Below are 21,321 nucleotides of genomic sequence, written 5' to 3'. Positions count from 1 at the left end.
ATTCCCTCTTTGCTTACCACGTGTCCTAAGAATTCGACTCTTCGGATCCAAAATTCGCATTTCGAGAACTTCGCATAAAGTTTCTCTTTCCGTAGTGTCTCTAGAACTTGTCGCAGATGATCACCATGCTCTTTCTTACTTCTGGAGTAGATCAGGATGTCGTCAATGAAAACGATGACGAACTGATCTAAGTAAGGTCGGCATACTCTATTCATCAGATCCATGAAGACTGCGGGCGCATTGGTCAATCCGAATGGCATCACCATGAACTCGTAGTGTCTGTAACGAGTTCGGAAGGTTGTCTTCGGCATATCCTCCTCTAGCACTCGTAACTGGTGATATCCGGATCTCAGATCAATTTTGGAAAAATAGCTCGCCCCTTGCAGTTGGTCGAATAGATCATCTATGCGTGGTAGAGGATAACGATTCTTGACCGTCAGTTTGTTGAGTTCCCTGTAGTCAATACACATACGGAAGGATCCGTCCTTCTTTTTAACGAACAAGACCGGTGCTCCCCAAGGTGAGAAACTCGGTCTTATAAAGCCCTTGCTGAGCAGTTCGTTAAGTTGATCAGAGAGTTCCTGCATCTCAGCTGGTGCTAAACGGTAGGGCGACTTGGCTACTGGGGTAGCTCCTGGGACTAAGTCGATTCGGAACTCGACTTGTCATTGCGGAGGTAACCCGGGTAGTTCTTCTGGGAAAATGTCGGGGAAGTCGCTCACTACTGGGAGGTTCTTTAGTTCTTTCGTTTCTAGGTTCGTGTCGACGACGTAAGCAAGGAATGTGTGGTATTCCTTACGCATATATTTCTGTGCTTGAATGCTTGATATGATGCGAAGACTTGCACCGGGTTTGTCGCCGTAGACTATAAGAGTTTCGTTAGACGGAAGGTTTAGACGGACTGCTTTCTCGAAGCACATGATGTCGGCATGATGAAGGCTTAACCAATCCATGCCAACGATGACGTCGAAACTTTTTATTGAGACTGGCATGAGGTCGATTGGAAATGAATGGTTATCTAGAGTTAGGGTACAACCTAAGTATATGCTACTCGTATTTTCAGTTTTTCCATTAGCCATTTCTACTGTGAATAGTTCTTTGAGTGCGTGCGGTGGTTGATTAAGCATGCGAGCAAATTTATGGTTTACGAAGCTTCGCTCCGCTCCACTATCGAACAGAATGCATGCATAGGAGTTATCGAGGAGGAACGTACCAGTTACTACTGTCGGGTCAGCAACTGCTTCCCCGTGGCCTATAGCCAGTACCCTCCCTGCTCCTCCAGCATTCCTCGCTTTGGGGCAGTCCCTCTTAAAGTGGCCTGATTCGCCACATCCATAGCAAGTTGGGCTCGCACCTGAGCCAGGAACTTGGGAGATCGGTTGTGCCGGGAACTTACAGAATCGGACGGTGTGTCCTTTTCTGTTGCAGTTAGAACACTGCATTTCACGGCAGGCGCCGTTGTGGTGGAAGTTGCATTTGTTGCACTTCGGCAAACTTCCAGTATACTGCTTCCCCGGAGCAGTAACAGCAGTAGGGGTTACCGCAGCATGTACTGCCACGATTTGCTGTTTCTTTGAAGCTCGCTGCTTCTTCTTCTCATCCCAAAACTTCCGCTTGGTGCCAGAGGGTTTAGAAGGTTCTGGGATGGATAGGGTGGTTGTGGTTGCAGGGGTCTTGACTCCATGGTCAATGAGTCTTTGTGCAAAACGCTTGGCACTGTCGAAGGTAGCGGGGTTGGATGCTAAGACATTCCCCTGGTACGGAGGCACCAGCCCCCATACGTACCGTTCGATCTTTTTCCCTTCAGTGGGAACCATATTGGGGCATAAGGCCACCAGTTCGCTAAATCGGGCAGTGTAAGCGATCACATCGGTGCCCTTCATGGTCAGGTTCCAGAGTTCATGTTCTAACTTCAGGACTTCACCCCTCGGGCAGTATTCCTCAGTCATGAGGTCTTTCATTGTTTCCCAGCCCATGTCGTTAGCCACGACGAGAGTTAGGGCTTTGACGTGGCCGTTCCACCACGTTAGGGCTTTACCCTCAAAGGTGCATGCGGCATATTTCACTTTGCACGCAGCAGAGCATGAATAGATTTCGAAGACTGATTCAGTCTTCTCGAACCATTGCGAGAGAGTAATGACTCCGCCGGTGCCATAGAAAGGCTTCGGCTTGCAGTTTGTAAAATCCTTGTAAGAGCACTCCCTTGAGCGCACAGGGATTTCGATCGGAATAGATTCCACAGGGGTTCCACCTCTGCTGGCATCAGAAGAGTGATATTGAGCCATGGCAGTTGCCACTGCTGCAGCTACGGCAGCATTCAGGGCTACAGTATCGATGACCGGAGGCGGAGGAGGCGGTGGAGGTGCAGGATTATTCCTATTCCTGGGAGACTTGCGAGGAGGCATCCTTCAGCTATAAGTTTATAAAGATAAGAAAGATGGTAAGAATCAATTTGTAAGCCACGTGAGAGTGACACATGGACTAACTAAACATAGTCCAACAATTGAAAGAGTGCTTGAAACCACGATAAGTATTATTAGAAGGAAAGCACGAGTATATAGATTTTCCCAGATAGATAGATCTCAAAAATACTGGCATTACTGATGTAATAAGTTCAGGGAAAATCGACCTAACAGTAGGTCATACATCATACCATATAGAAAAGTTTGACAGTTCTTAGATTTCAAATTTGAGTACGGAAGGTTAGAAACATAATACACACAAGTGCTACTTGGAGCACAGATGTTAAAGGTTATCTTTTAATTAAAAGACGGAGATGTACTAGACATCAACCAACGGCGATGGGAATATCCCGGGTGACTACTGCGGTCGGACACTTGACGAAACACCTCTTGAAGGTGTCGATCCTGAGTCCTCTGACGAGCTCGAAGTTCCAAGATTTCAGCTCGTGAGGCAGCCAATTGTTACTGCAGGGTTTTATTTGTCCTCCGGGTCCGTTCCATGTCTTCTCCAAGACGGCGGATGCTAACTGTGTTGAAACCTGAGTCGGCATCAATCTCTATGACATGGTCGATGGTTGCTCCACTCTGCTCAACAATACGAGCTATTCTGCGGATAATGACAGGCAGAGCTCGGTCAGTAGAGCCACCATCGCTGACGTTGTAAAAGGTTCGGTCCCCAAAGTATGGTAAGGGTTGACCCTGATCATCACTCCAGCGGTTCAGGTTGTTTGCCCACATGGGTGTAGGACCTGGAAATGCTGGTCGAGGGTTGTTGACTTCAGGCTCGGAGTCGGATCCATCGAAAAGCCTTTCATTGGGAAAGTACGGGTCGCCATGATGGATATCTAGCCATCAAGATCTACGCGAGAATAGAGGTATAAGAATATAGTATACGTGTAACTAGTAGCACAAAATACTCCTATAGTGTTTTAAGTTTAAGTTCTATTGATCTTCTTGTGGTATTGTTGGTAAGTTTTTAGACTTGTTAACCTATCACAACCATTCTAAGGCATGTGCTAATCACTCCTAGGACCAGCATAGTTGATCAGGCTATGTCATTCCCAGGACTGACCATATATCCCCGAGCTCACTTGTGATATTTAACAATCGTAATACTTTTGTTCTTGTCATTGTGACACTTATTTTAGTATGAATGCAGACTAGTATACTTAGTTAAATATTTTATTATTTAAAGTATAGACTCTTGGTCAGAGTTTAATCCCTAATGGGTTTATAGTTTAGTATATCTTTTATGGGTTGATATACTCAATTCACTATAAACAATGCTCTGATACCAATCTGTCACACCCCAAAACCAAGAACGGCAGAAACGTTCTGGGGCGGAGGACGTCATGTAAGGTAATCACAACATAGTAAATGTAAATAGGTAAACAACATCATCCATTGCATTAAATATATAAATTTAATACATGCGTGTTCTATACAGTTTTAGACACCAAAAATATAACGTAAATCAAAATAATAAAATGATGAGTCTTGAGTACGCTCCATCATCTCAAAAGCTGGCATCGGTACCTGTCTACTGATGACCTGAGAATACAAGTTATTTTGAAAGAGTTTATCAGCATTAAGCTGGTGAGTTCATAAGTATTTTAGTGTCAATGTTTGTTGTCAAAAATCGTTTGAACCTGTCTCAATGTATAAGTTTGTAAAAGTTTGAATCTCTTAGAAAATCCTATATTTTCTATAAAAGTAACCTTCTACCAAGGCTAAACTGTTTTGTAAACTCATCTGTTGTAAAAGTGTGTAATTACCCAAATATAACTATCATTTGTTAAAATATAGTTTGTACATTAATGCTTAAGTGAGATTATCACCAAAATATGTAATGGGTAACTCATTGTAGTACTGTAGCTTTGTATAATAAGAACTACTGTTGTACTAATTACTACTACCTTAAACCGGATTTATATTAAGGTATAATGTGATAAATTGCACCATGCTATCGACTGGTAACAACGACATAATGAATGGTCGTAATAAAAAAAAATGACGTTTGGCACCCGCAGACCTGTAGGTCCGGCTGTAGCTAGCAGCAAGGTGTAGGATAGTCAATCCAGTATAGATCTATACGCAAACTCACGCTCTCCCTCCAAGAGAATTATGGCTACAACTCGGGCCATGACATTTAAGGCATTCTCCGATACAGTGGATCACAATTGTTAACGTATTCATGTATATGTAATGTTTCTCGTTCTTGTATAGTTGTATATATTCATGTTTCTAGTATAACTGTATATGTACATGTTTCTAGTATAGTTGTATATGTAGTTGTTTCTAGTATATCTGTATATGTACTTGTTTCTAGTATAGCTGTATATGTAGTTGTTTCTAGTATATCTGTATATGTACTTGTTTCTAGTATAGCTGTATATGTATTGTACAACAATGTTCTAGAAAGTATTGACTCATGAATGAACTGACTCGTTGTAAGATATCGCGTTCTAGTAATGGTTCTAGTATCTTCCTGAACTACCCATATGGTAGCTTACTAGTAATCTAAGTGGTACGTATGGACATGGATGTATACCCTTGCTACCCAAGCGCATAGGATGAACTGGAAGGACCTTATATGACTTTATATGTACACATGATATATAACTAATATTTAAACGACCTTCGGACGAGTATCCAATATCCCACCAGACCACATCTCAAGGCGCGAAAAGGAAATAGGGTGGATAGCCTTCCTAAGTCTTTTAAACATTTCTTATATAACTATACATATAGAGGCATGCAATTTATAATATAAATGCATAAATAAGTTTGGTAAAACATTTGAAACATAATTATTAGTTTAATGAAAGATCGACTTGATGTCAATCTATAAAACAATTTGAAGGCATAAGTTTGATAAAACAATATAAGTATAAGGAACGTTTGTTTGAAACACGGTTGTAAATAAGTTTGAAATATGATAAACAGAGTAAGAGGTACAGTGTAATAAGGAGTTTAAAACATATAAAATTTTTATAAACATCATTTGAAGTAAAACAGTTTGATAGATAGTTTGAATAGTGGTAAAATCACTGGTTTCCCTAGTTATTAATCACAGGTGATTAATGCAATCACATGTGATTGAAACAATAACTATAAGTATTTAACTTGTATTCCCCCCCCCCCCTTTGAAAGCATATAAAAGCATTTAGAATATTTAAAAAGGTTGATTAAGGGGTATGAAACTCACTTGATTGATTGAAGAAAGCGAGATGGAAAACCGGGCAGAGTTTCGTCTCGGAAAACGGATTTTTCTCAGGATTCTCGGGAATCTCGGGAGTAAAATCGACCCTCGGGACTTGAGCAAAAAGACCAGAGCTTCGGGTTATAACGGGAATGGAAAACGTGGCAAGGTTGTGAGAGAGAGGAGAGAAATGAGCAACATTTTCGGAAAGCCTCGCATCCTATTTATAGGAAGGCTGAACCGCCTCCGAACGCGGGGCGTACGCTCGTACGCAGCGCGTATGCGTACGTCATGCATGACCGAAGCCTCGACTGCCTCGGTTCGGATGGGACGGGTTGCTGGGAACGCGGGTCGGATGGGACGGCGGGTCGGACGGGACAGCGGGTCGGACGGGACAGCGGGTCGGACGGGTCGGAGCTTCGGACGGGTCGGACGGGTTAGATTTCTTCGGATAGTGCGACGTGGACGATCCGAGACCCTCGATCTTAGTACGCGGAGCGTACGAAGGTACGCAGGGCGTACTTCGGTCCAATCCGATGACTCCTCTTCGGATATTACCGGGAATTTATAATTAAATTTATATTTATTATAAATAAACTTCAAAATTTCATATCTCCTTCATACGAACTCCGTTTTTGACGTTCTTTATATCCACGCGAAGGTGAGACCATGATCTACAACTTTCGTTTAGATTCCGTTAGCAAATTCCGAAATTATTTTTATTATTTATTTATTAAAATGACGTGATTAAGGAATTTCTTCAAAAATTCTTAACTTCCTCATCCGAAGTCAGATTTGGACGTTCTTTTTATGTACGCAAACCTTGATATGATTGCTACTACTTTATTTAATCCGAATAAGATTTTAGGAAGGTTACATTTTGACCTAAATTTGATCGGTTTTACATTACCTTGACTCGAAATATGGGGTTGTCACAGTTATGCTAGTAACAAAATAATTGCTATGCTAGTGGGAGCATAGTTATTATGGTAAGTGTTGCGAGTTAGCAATGCTATTTATATGCAACAAAGTTCTAATTTGCAAAGTTGCACAGTTTGAAAAGTTGTTCCACTATAGTAAGGGAGAGGATACTTATACTTCATTTCAAATCTAAAAGCTTAGATTGATGTTTTAATCAAACTTATTCATGAGCATATATGAATATAAGGTTGAAATGTTTCAACATGGTAATTCTATATATGGAAATATTAAAGCAAAATACTGGTCAAGTAGCATGTCTTTATGTAAGACATTATGAATCGTGTCTCATATGATTCGGGTATAGGATCGATTGCATGTGCTATAATATTCACGTGTTCTAACTTTCCAAATGCCTAGACCATTAAGAGGACTAGAACCAGATATGACTAAAGTTATTAAACAACTGTTAACGATGATCCGAGGTTCGCTAATGATTGATCGCTTGTAGTTGGAAGTATAGTAATGGATAGACCATATTGACATTATTATGAATAGACATGATTCTATTAATAATGAGTTGTCATATGGCATATATGGAAATGTTTCCATAATGGGAGATGGATATTAAGAATCTATTTGTGCAAGAAGGATGGTCAAAGGAATGTACTTTGAATTTGAGACTTTGCTTCCTTGGAATTGTTTTGTTATCAATCTCCAAAGGAATACTTTGTAATATCTTTGGCAAAGTCTCTGTGACCTTTTTACCTCGACATTACAAAAGGATCATTGCATGATAGTTTAGAATCTAACATATTCTTATAGTGGTAAGGAACATAGGTAAACATAGTGTGCATGATTAGAGCATGGGATAACTATTGTTTTAATTCAAGTATTAAGTTGATTAATCGAAACATTATACAATGAATAATATGTAATCAATATGGTGATTAAATAGTAAGTGTTCCATTTATATTCAAAAGTTTTGAAACCATATTGGATTAGATTACTCTTGTGTTTCACTTCGCATGTTTTGACTTCCCGAATACTAAGATTATTCACACATCCACAGTCAATCATACTTTTGAAGTATGTAATGAGGTATGACTGTCATGAATCTGACTGTAGATTGTCTAAAGTGTTTAGACATAGCAAAAGTTTATTGCAGTGTTCATGAGTACTCCTGTAATAAGATTTGAGTACTGGATTATACCCACGCTCATCTGAATCACTTCAATGATTTCATCACGAGTTATTGTGAGTTGATAATATCTTATATTCTTGAAACGGAGACATATAGTTGTAGTTTACAAGTCGGTTGCACATTGATGACATGTAAACGCACCAGTAACTTGGTGTTATAAAACATATTGTTGCATGTGATTTGATGAGTAAATAGAGAAAGCGTATGAGTCGAATTTTATTCGTTCCTTTTACCCTAAGAGGGATAAAAGCGATATATGTGGTCCCCTCGATGATTTAGTTATGACAACCCTAAGCGCTTGGCCAAGCCTGAACTAATTTGATTTGTTCAATTAGCCAATCGTCATAAATCGGAAATTGGAAAACAACACATGGACATAGAGAATGATTATAATCCATATCTCATGTCCATACGATATCTAGAATGGAGGAATATATGATCCCTTATCTAAATGGTATGTTAGAGTTCAACAACGGATTTTGAGAGCTGCGATTATGAGTCGGTTTTTAATTCGTACTTGCAATTATAGTTAATAGACTTATCTAAGTGGGAGAATGTTGGATTAGGTGTGTAAGCCCATAACTATAATTGGTATGTACTTGACCCGAGAGTAGCATTGTCCATTTGGGTGGCATTCACCAGAACAATATGATAGGATACATATTTGAGAAAGAGGTTATTTGTGATTTATTAATATATTATAAGTATAATATATTAATTGAGAAATCATATTATTTAATTAGTATTGATCAAGAATTAATTTGGCATTAATTTAGTGATCGAAAGAGACTAATTAAATCAACAGGGACTAATTATGTAAATTAATAATACATATGGTTTGGGCTATTGATCAATGATGGGCTAAGTTTATGTGAGAGTCCATGAAGAGTTAGCCCATATGAGTTATGGATCATAAGCCTAAGTGTAAGAATTATGGTTACATGACTCTTGGAATTCTACACCATAAATGTAACCCCTAAACCCTAAAATCAGCACGTGTACATTCCAAGAAGAGTATAACCGATATTTGGTGTCTCCAAGTTCTCTCTCATTATTCTCCAATTGTTGGTGCTATTTTGTGAACCATTTGAGGCATCACACATGAGGTGCTAAGCTCTTGAAAGGCCAAATTCTACACGATATTGTTGGAATGTCTAGTTTCATAACTATAATTGGTAAGACTTGACCCGACCCGGCATGGTCCATTTGGGTTGCATGGCATCGGAACACTTGGATAGACCTTTTATGAGAAAAAGATATATTTGTGACATATTAATATATTATAAGTTATAATATATTAATATGAGATCATTTTATTTAATTAGTATTGATCAAGAATTAATTCGGACTTGATTTAGTGATCAAAAGAGACTAATTAAATATATCAGGATTGATTGTGTAAATCATTCATTCTTATATATGTGGGCTTTTTATCCAAGATTCCTTATGTTGGGTTTAACCCATGTGGTGACCCATGGATACTCCATGGAGGTTAGAACCCATGGAGCATAAGGAATGGGTAAAGTCATGGGTTACATGGTGTAACCCTAATGTGCACACTATATAAAGGCCCCATTAGTTGGTGAAATAGGCACTAGTGCATAAGATCGAGGGCAAGCCAATTTCCAAGTCATATATCTTATTCTCATGGTTATTCCAAGAGTTCATGATGTTGTGTGAACCATTTGAGGTGTCACACTTGAGGCACTAGGCTCTCAAGCTTCATGGAGTCAAGCTACATCAAGAGGTATGTATTCTAACTTGTTATATTACCCAAATATCGAAGATTATATGCTAGATTGGGTAATACCTTGGAATATTCATATTTGAATATATAATAGAGAAAACATAGATCCAAGGTATTTAGGGTTGTATGTGCACCATAGGATGTTGTAGTATACTAAAACCCAACAGTGTTATTAGAGCCATGGGTTTTTTCTGTTATATTCATGCAAATGTTTGATTATCAAAGTTGAAAAAAAAAGGAAAAAAACATGAAGTTTGTCAAATTTTAATATAATTACTTGTTTTATGAAAAACTAATTATTTGTAAAATTTGAATCATTTGTTATATGAGTTGAATTAGGTCAAATTTAGTAAAAGATAAAATGATATGATTATTTTATTAATTTTAAAAGTTTGATCTAAATGTTTTAAGGAGTTAATTCTAAAATACACCCTTATACTATTATAATATTAAAAGTTTAATATATTACATGTATAAGAGCAAGTTGTCTTACCATTAGTAGGCCTCATTCACGAAACCGGTCTATAAAGGGGTATAAGGTTACTGCCTATAAAACGGCAGTTTAATGGGTGTCCACTCTCACCCACTGTTTCCTTGACTGGTGGAGGGTCGTTAGCCGAACAGGTAGGACAAGGGCGCAATCGAGATTCAAACATGCCATTGAAAGTTCAATGTATCTCAAAAGATCTAAGAGTTTCAAATCCAATTAAAACTTAATTATATTTCGTTTTCTTGGTGGAAATTGGTAAATCGTCATTTACCTACCTTCGACTATTTTATAACTTGGATTACGGCATCCCTCTTCCATTTATAAGTAGGTTGTTGGGTCCTAGCCTTAATATTTCATATTGAGTGATATATTAAGGACTTAAATCAACTAAACACAAATTTCTCCCATTATAGATGTCTAGGTGAGACATCTATGTTCTTCCCAAATCTTTAGGAACAAGCTTCCTAATGAAGATGATATCCCAAGTGGCAATCAAGGTGAAAGATCAATCCCTTTATTGAGAATTAATGGGACTGGAAATCATGCTTCACTTCTTCCACCTCCTCCAATAATTCTCCCTATCCCACAAGTTTCAAGACTTGATAAGTTCTAAGTCACTCAATCCCGATTGGCAAGCTAAGCCTATATGTGCTTACATCTTGGCAAGCCGGGAGAGTCGAGTGTCGAAGTCTCGAGGTAGCTGGTTGTTGACTTGGTTTTCCAGTCACTCATTGATGAGAGATTGCGACATGACCCTTAATGATCTTACATATTTGCTTGATGTAGTTAAATCAGCAATGATTTGGAGCACTGGTAAAGCAAATTAGAATGCAAGATCAAATTCCCAAACTAATTAGGACATTGACAATGGTAACATTAGAAGTCCAGAAAAGCTTTCTCTTCCCAATGGAAAGGGATCGGCCATGGTCGAACCGTTTTGACTCAATGGTAAAGAGAAAGACTAAGTCCGAGATAGTCTCATGTAACATTTCTAAAGAGTCCATGTGTTTCTTTTGCCAAAAGAAGGGGCATTGGTTGCAAAGCTGCCAGATTTACCTGAAAAATCTGGTAAAGTCAAAAAGTTTGAATTTACATCAGGTAAAAGTCCATTACCTAACTCTATTAAGTTCCTATTTGGAGATTCTTAATACATGATGTAATGTAATTACATTTTGATGTTTTGGAAGAATCAAAGGAAGCTTAAAGAAAGAGTGTGCTGATTTTGATCACGAAGATGGATTTCGATCGCATGGTGCGATGATCAGAATTTTGAGCTTCTTAAGAGTTATGATATATTGCTTAGGAATAAATAGCATGTTTTTCATATGTATTTGCATTGTAAGGATAAGATTTTTTCCGCAAAGTTTTTAAAATAAAAGAAAAGGTTTTGATTTATTTATTTTAAGTATCCTCACAATGGCTTTTATGAAAAAAATTGTTGTTTATATGTTTCCATTGATAGCAATATTGGAAAATGGATTTGATTCTTTCATTTGTGGTAGTGTCATAATTTACCAAATAACGAAAGATTCTCATCACCCAAGTGTCAGCTGGATAGAAACTTAGAGTCATGCAAGTTGTATTGTGTGATGAATGAGAATTTTTCATCTTTGGGAAATTATGGCTAGTTCCTTGTTCACGTGTACATGTGAGTCAAGTGAATGACTAAAGGATCAAGTGCATTAGGTTGTGCACTGTTCAGGTCCACCACAAAGGTTGATAAGATTATCCGTTATGATTTACTAAAGTTAAGTAAATCATAAGAAGGATCAAATTAGGCAGAAAGATAAAAGTTTCTCCAATCTGAAGAGATGGGAGAGTACTTGAGTATCTTGTTTATGATTATCTTGGTGATTATGAAACCATATCACAAGTGATCCTCTAAGGACACCTTAGTGCATTTGTTTGGCTAAGGAGAGGAATCATGAATTGTTGAAACGGTTAAATCAAAAAGATAAATCATACTTCATTCCAAATCAAATCTTAGAGTCATACTCCAAGATTGAGCCTTGAGTGACATAATCTTTAGAAAGTTTAAAAAACTTGTCAAATGTAGAGTAAAATGTTTTCTACTCTGGTATATTTGAAATTGGTAAGTGGTGATGTTTTGGATAAAACAAAGACCAACTAAGACCAATTGTCTGAAGTGTTTAACTTGATAAGAATCTGCACTAACTCTTGAATATTTGTTCTGTCAAGGAATGGTTCTTGACAAAGAGAATCTTATATGTCAAGAGGTCAGTGAGAGTCTTAAAAGATCTTGAGACAGTGTCAAGAACTAATCAAGAGTTTTGTTACCATGACTTGAGGTCTGTAACCTATCGTGTTGACATATTCTTATTTTTATGTCTATTCCATTAAAATTTGACTATGCTTTTGAGTTCTATGAGTTCTCAATTGTTTGCATAACAACCCGGAAGCAATGGTGGGCATTGTGCTACCAGGTGACAAGAAATAAAAATTGAACAAGTTCAGTCCATATGAGTTTGGATTTGTCACTAACCTTGTCTTGTGATTATGTTTATGACAAATTCACATGGATAGGAACACTTACACCATAAAATCTATGTGTCATAAGGTTTCTCTTCGATTCATGAAAATGATGGTAAGGAAACTCTTTCACTAAGTAGATTTTGAGTAGATAGCAATTGTGAGAATGACAAAAGGTCTAAACATTATGATTACGACATCCCTCTTCATAATTGTTTGGACACACATGTGAACTATCTAAGGAAAGGTGTATGATTTTGATAAATTCTTATCAAAGCAATCTTGTATCAGAATTCTGAACTTTGGTAAGAAAGTCAATAAAGTATTGATTTCTAGAAGTCCAGTTGATTTATAGGTACATGTCAAAGCTAGTGGGAGCATAAGTGTTATGCTAGTAAGATAATAATCATTATGCTAGTGGGAGCATGATTATTATGTTTAGTGTTGCAAGTTAGCAATGTTAATTATAGAAAACAAAGTTTCAATTTGCTTTGAAATGTTGTTTTGCTATAATTAAGGGAGAAGATTTTATACTTCCTTCTAATTCTACAAGCTTAGATTGAGATTTTAATAAGCTTTAGTCAAGGATATATATATATATATATATATATATATATATATATATATATATATATATATAAATATATGAATGTTATGTTGGAATGGTTCAACATAAGGAAATTCTATATATGTTGCATTCTCAAAATTCAATTATGATTACGGCATACCTCTTCATAGTTCGAATTGTGGGAACATGGAAAATAAAAAAATTTATAGCATGAATCATGTCCCATATGCTTCGGGTAGAGGATCGATTACATGTGCTACAATATTTATCCATTCTAAATTTTTCAAATGCCCAGGGCATTAAGAGGGAAAAAGAAATAGAACTGGATATGACTAAAATGATTAAGCAATTGTCGAGGACAATCTGAGGTTTACCAAAGATTGGTTGCTCATGGATAATTGGAAGTATATACTAAGGACCATATTGACATATTTTGAAAAAAAGGCAACTTTTGTTCAGAAGTGATGGTCAAGATGGAATATGGAATTGTTTCCATAGGTGGAAGTTATTCTTTGAAGATTAGAAAAACTAATGCATAGAAGGATGTTCAAAGGAATGTACTTTGAATTTGAGACATCATTTCCATTGAATTGTTCTCCATTGGAATGCTTTGTAATGTCTGTTGCCAAGTCTTGGTGACTTGTGTTCATATTCATTACAAGAGGATCATTGCATATAAGTTTAGAATCTAACAAGATTACGGTAAATGAAAAGAATTGGGTGTTCTTACATTTATCGTAAAGGATTTGGGATTGTGAAATGAGCATCATTGAAATATTTTCAATTGATCTGTTTCACAAGGAGAGGACCATATGTAAACATAGTGTGCATACTTGTAGTATGGCATAGCTATTGTTTGGACAAACATAGTGTGCATGGTTGGAGCATGCCATGACTATTGTTTGCAATTCAAGTACAAAGTTGATTAATCGAAACATAAATAATGAGTAATCAATAGGGTGCTTAGATAAAAGTTGTTTTATTTACACTCAAAGTGTTGGGGCCATATAAGATTAGTATTATTCTTGTGTTTCGCTTTGCATGTTTTGACTTCCAGAATAACTAGGTCATTCTTCCCGAATAACTAAGTTATTCAAATCATCCACAGTCAGTCATATGTTGGAAGTAGATATGAATCAATACTGTCATGAATTGGGTTTGTAGATGTCTAAAGTGTTTAGAGATAGCAAGAGTTGCTACAACATTCATGAGTGCTCATAAGTTCTGAGTATTGGATTCAACCCACGCTTATTTGAATCACTTCATAGATTTTATCACGACTGAATCATGAGACGATAATATCTTATATTCTTCAAACCTAGATATATGAGTTGTTGACTATGAGTTGATTATACATTGATTTCACGAAAACGCATTGGTAACTCGATGTTATAAAACATGTCTTTGTGTATGATTCAACAAGTAGTCAGTACAAGCATATGAGTCGAAGTTTATCCATTCCTTTTACCCTTAAAGGGATAAAAGCGATATCTATGGGCCCCTCGATGATTTAATGATGACACCTGTGAGTGCTTGGCCAAGCCAGGACTGATTTGATTTGTTCAATCAGTCAGTCGTTATAAATCGGAAATCGGGAAAAAACAAATCGACAGAGAGAATGATTATAATCCATGTCTCAGTCCATATGATATCTAGAATGGAGGAATATATGATCCCTTATCTAATGGACAGGTCATTGACGAGATCATAGTTCAGTTACAACGTCAGAGTTCGACAGAAGCTTTTGAGAGCTATAATTGTAAGTCGGGTTTTGAAGTCATACTCAATAATAGTTTTAGACTTATCCAAGTGGGAGACTATTGGATTAATGTCTAAGTCTATAACTATAACTGGTAAGACTTGACCCGACCCGGCATGGTCCATTTAGGTTGCATAGCATCGGAACACTTGGATAGACCTTTTATGACAAAAAGATATATTTGTGACATATTAATATATTATAAGTTCTAATATATTAATATGAGATCATGTTATTTAATTAGTATTGACCAAGAATTAATTTGGACTTGATTTAGTGATCAAAAGAGACTAATTAAATATATGGGGATTGATTGTGTAAATCATTCATTCTTATATATGTGGGCTTTTTATCCAAGATTCCTTATGTTGGGTTTAACCCATGTGGTGACCCATGGATACTCCATGCAGGTTAGAACCCATGGAGCATAAGGAATGGGTAAAGTCATGGGTTACAAGGTGTAACCCTAATGTGCACACTATATAAAGGCCCCATTAGTTGGTGAAATGGGCACTAGTACATAATATGGAGGGCAAGCCAATTTCCAAGTCATATATATTATTCTCATGGTTATTCCAAGAGTTCATTATGTTGTGTGAACCATTTGAGGTGTCACACTTGAGGCACTAGGCTCTCAAGCTTCATGGAGTCAAGCTACATCAAGAGGTATGTATTCTAACTTGTTATATTACCCAAATATCTAAGATTGTATGCTAGATAGAGTAATACCTTGGAATATTCATATTTGCATGTATTATAGAGAAAACATAGATCCAAGGTATTTAGGTTTGTATGTGCACCATAGGATGTTGTAGTATACTAAAACCCAACAGATACAACTAATAGGTATTCTTCTGATTATCTTTTTATGTTTCAAGTATCCAAGTTGTATGCTAGTTATAGGTTTCATGCTTTGGATAATTTTTTTGCATTTATACCTAGAGAGAACTTAGATCCAAAGCTTTAGGGTTGTATGCACACCATAGGAATGTTATAGTGCATAAAACCCAACAGTATTTGGTACCTCGATGAGTATACCTACAGCCAAACATGATGTTTGTACATGGCATCTAAGAATCAACATCATTCCAGTCCCAATATACCAATGAGCACCAAAGCCATCTCTCAAAATGGTCAACTTGAAAACCACTCGGCATCAAATTAGCTTAAGCTCTTTCCCTCTAATGATATCCTTCCACTACGATATCCCATAAGGGGCACGTACCTAAGTTAGGTTACTACCCTTTTAACCCCGCTATATGTATTCAACCTTTAATTTAATTAATTAATTCCTCTCACATGGATAAAATAAACATGTCACAAATATCGATATGTGATCAAGATAGTGAATTACTAATATAGATAATCCATGGCATACTACATATTACAAACACACATCAAAGTTATATCAACATTAATATACATAGAATCAAATGGTAGCATGTAATGAGACACACCATGCAACAAACACAACTTCTAGCATGCATTTTCTAGTTTCATTCAACAGTGACAAAATATAAATATAACATGCATATCATCAAAATTTAGCCACATGATGGTTCTCACATCTAGCATGAACCTAACTCTCTTGATTTGCACCAAATGATAAATTTAAGAATTGTATCATAAAACGTATTCCAAAAATTGATTTGAAACTTCAATAACTTGCATCTCCAGTTTATATTTAATCCTTGACATTTGGTTTGTAACATTATATAAGATCAAATAGACAAGAACACAAGTATAGGTGCATCCAATCTTTCCAAAGTAGTGCTTAAACCATACAAGAAATGACTCACCTCTAGTTCAAGTTATGAGGAGCTACGAACAAAGTAAAATCATCTTCTTATAAGTACTCTATCATCCCTAAAACAATACCCAATGAACTAATAAAAACCAGATCATAAAATAAAATTGATTATGTCCATACGAGTCTCACATCATGGCTAAAGGGGTGTCACATCGTGAGCTTAGTGCCCATTTGTACCGATCAATTTCTATCATCACGTCGTGGTACTAGGATGTCCGCGTCATGATGTAAAATAACCATTAGGTTTTGACCAGTCAATTACACATCACCAGGACATGGAAGATGGATGCTCATGTCCTGGCTAAGAATCAGACGCGATTGTAAACATTCTAGGTGTCAACGTCACGACATGGGAAGGACATGTTCACATTGTGAGAACTGAGCAGTCGCAAATTTTTTATCATCAACGGATGACCTTAATCCGCTCAATTTGGATCTGATCAAAACATCTATTGGGATGATCTTAACCCTCAGGAAATGAATTACCTATAGTCTAAGTTATGTCGAGCTATGAACAAAGTAAAATGACATTCTAAAAAGTAATCTAACGTCCCTAAAAGAATACCCAAAGAACTAATAAAAAACGAATCGTATCATGTCCATACGAGTCTCACATCGTGGCCAAAGGGGCGTCACATCATGAGCTCATTCTCCATTGTGATTCTCGCTCGATCAGCTTATGTCATCACGTCGTGGCACTATCATGTCCATGTTACGTTATAAAATAACCGTTAGGGTTTGACTAGTCAATTCAACCTCATCACAACATGAAATATGAATGATCATGTCATGGATAAGAATCATACGTGATCGTAAAATTTCCAGGTCTTGACCTCACAACGTGGAAAGGGATGCTCATGTTGTGAGAACTGAACAGTTGCAGATTTTTTTTTATCACCGATGGATGACCTTAATTTGCTTAGTTTGGGTCTGTTAGGAAGTAAAGCGGATAACCAGCAAAACTATAAGCAAAAAATACACATTATTTATGAGGCTCGTTCAAGGTGACCTATGTCAATAGGCAGGAAGGGAGTATTCTTTAATTTTAGAGCTCTCGAACAGAGGTTACAAGTACAATTACACAGACATTCGCCTATCACTCTAGAATTCAAGATACAAAATGACCTAGCATGCATCCCTATTTATACTTGACAGATCAGACCTAAAATCCTAATGGGCCAAGCCCATAGCCCTATGAAAGGTTTCAACCAATGACAATCCGCCATGCAACAACTTCTGGAACATTCTTCCATGTCATACAACCCATGAGTATCAGCAACACACATGATGGAGCACCTTGTGCCATAGTGGAGCATCACGATGTACTAGTGGTCCATCATGAATACTAATGGCCCAACAACCATGATGGTGGCACAACATGGTGTAATCATTTAGTAATACCAACTTCTGAGCATCCTTGAACGATCTTGAGCATCATAGAGGACTTTATAGCATACTTGGCTCATCAAGGACCAAGATGGTCGAACTTGCGCAATCATGGCACAACAGCAATGTGAATGGCGTAATAACGTCTCCAGATGGCACAATAAGGAATATGGATGGTGCAAGAGGCTTCGATTGTGGCGCAAGAACATCAAGATTTGAGCAACAACATCATCATGGCGCGACATGCACATTCATGGCTCAACAAGGCCATGCATAGCACAAAAACAAGCCTCATGGCACAAGAGTGAACATGATTGTGCGAGAGAGATTGCCATGGTGCAATAGCATCACTCTTGGTCCACCTCTTTATCATATGGAACAAGAAGGATCCCTTGTTGCTCCATATCACTCCTATGTGCTCCAAACCTCTTCCAGTTACTCCAAATCCCCTTCTGTACGATGCATTCCTTTGGCACTTGATTCGTTCCTTTGTCAGTCGATCCATTCCTTTCTTAGATAATTTATTCCTTTGTCACACGCTCCATGAACCTCAAGTGCTCCATTTAGTTCCAAGTCCTCCAAATGCTCCATGAACATGATCCAAATGCTTGAGTCACATTTAACAGAGTGTGATCAAAACATCTATTCGGATAAGCTTAACCCCTCAAGGCCATTTCTAAGTTACTACAATGAGAGGGACAAGAATGGGACTATCTAACACACCAAAATGAAGAATTTTTCATCGTTCATTGTTTCCTATTGTGTATGATTTGTAGGAAAAAAAAATGAACCATGGATACTTGTCATTACATTTTGGAAATCCTTAAATGAATCACGAAGAGGATGTTAAGGAAGAAGCTCTAAGAATCCCACCACAAGTCCACTAAATCTACCAATAAATTTACCTTCCTTCTTCAATTCAATTCTCCCCCAAAGGCAAGAACCCTACAACACTCTCTAAACAAAATGGAGGCTTAGAGTAGGGTTTGTGGCTACAAATGATTGTTTAATCCTAGATTAGAGATACGTGGTGTATAAATATGAGCCAATTTTTCATGTTTGACCTTAAGGTGTGTAAAATTGACCATAGAACGCATATTCATGATCAAATAACCATTTTTTTTACACTTAAGCCCCCAAATGTTATCTTTAATCAATAGAAAAGTAACTTAACTCAAGAATGTAATGAAACTAACTTCAAAGGCAAAGTGGAAAATTTTGGCTCGTTACACTTAGTAACAGGTTCATTAAGGTTCTATTCCTCCTCTCAGATACATAGTCCATTGAGGAGTACTTGACATGGCGTATTGGTTGATTTTCCCATGATCTTTACCAAATTCAAAGAAAGATAAGGGTCTTTTAACGACGTCCATATGCCAACCATAATATACACCACTCACACAAGATCTCACAACTTTTATTTTCCAGTCAAATTGATTTTCAACTCAATACCAAAAAGTTTGTAACATTTCTGAAGCTTTTTAGCAGATTTAGACATTTCATTCATCGAAGAAAGATACATTTATCAAGAGTAATCATCAAGACAACTTATTTAGAATCTATAACCACTATGTTTGCTAGGAAAAAAAATCCAAAAATGGCCATAAAGATCAACATTTGTAATATTGGACTTCATGTGGATATTACCTTATTCATAATTATACACTTAACTCATATATTGAATCTTGGGAAGTCAAGTTATAAAGGAACTGCATATTTTACGAGATTTATCCTCTTATTATATCATGTATGGCCGAATCCTTAGTGCCACAAAATAGAAGAGGTCTACACTTCTCAATTCCATTTGTTCGAGTTGTCATTAAAAGATAGTAATGGTTCCAAAAGTGCATGGTTGTTGAGTTTTAATTGATAGAGGTATCCCTCTAAACAACCATACCCAAAGAACATGGGAATTGAAACTAACAATTACATCATTATATCAAGCGTAAGAGTATAGCCAACATTCGTCAACTCGGATACAAATAATAACTTTTGAGTTATAGTCAATGTGTAGAAGAGTATTGTAAGGACTTAAACAATGAGAACTTCTAGTATAATGAAGGTGACCCAACTATTGCTATGTTTAGGACTTCACCATTCCCAACATTAATTATTCTTTGATTTCAATATACATTATACATTATACATTATACATTATTCACATAATGATTTAGACATGCGTATCAGGAAAAAAAATCAACCTATCATGAGTAACAACATTTATATTTGGGGACTTCATAAATCATAAAGTACCAGCATTACTTTTTCTTCGCCATCCATTCTTTATAGTTAGAACAAACTATTGACCATGTCGTTTCTTATAACAAAACATTCAACAAGTTTATCGTGAGGTTCACTTGTACTTTCATTTGACTTTTGGACCTTATTTAAATTTCATTTCTCATCGACATAGACATTTTCATTCTCTTTATCCGAATTACTACATTTTAACGAAATGTATGCAAAGAATTAACCAATGTGATTTAACGGGATGCTAATGCATCACAATATACCTATTATTAACACCAAAATAGTAGGTTTTATAGACACATCACTCAATTATTAGGTTAGTTTGGTTAGGCCAACAATTGAATAATATGGTGTTATAAAACTTATAGTACGCCAGATAAATATTACAATCACCTTTAGGCAGACATAACCAAAATTTCTATGCATATTATGCTTGAAATCCACCACATAAATTATTATTCAATTAACTTTTGGGTTCATTAAATAATAAGTCATAACGTTGCATAATATAGCGTTTAATAAACTACAATGATAAACATAAGGAGTCTTTTTTTTGGTTGAGTCACTTAAATACAACATAAAAGTACCACTTATCATTTAACATTCTAAAATTATAAGTCGCATTTTATTATTATTATTATTTAATACAATCAAAAGATAATCTAATATGTAACTAAATTTCATCTGATTAGTAGCTTTTTCCAACAATAGGCTATTTATCATCATTGAATTATAATTTGCAGTTTAATTATAAATTATTGACAAACAAATAAGTCGCGAAGAATCAATCAATTAATATATTATTTCAAACTAGTTTATAACCCGTGGAAACCACGGTTACAAAATTAATTAAATATTCATAGTAAAAAATTCAAAATTATTAATCAATTATTTTATATAAAATTTTAAATACATTATTAATTAAGAGATTTTTTTTATTAGTTATGTAAAATTATAATTATTGATTCAAATAAATATGTGTAATTAATTTATCATATATATTAGACTATTTTTATTTGTGAACTAATGAAAAGA

The sequence above is a fragment of the Lactuca sativa genome, chromosome 9 (genome assembly GCF_002870075.4).
Source record: "Lactuca sativa cultivar Salinas chromosome 9, Lsat_Salinas_v11, whole genome shotgun sequence".
Lineage (NCBI taxonomy): Eukaryota > Viridiplantae > Streptophyta > Magnoliopsida > Asterales > Asteraceae > Lactuca > Lactuca sativa.
This window is presented reverse-complemented; position numbering follows the sequence as displayed.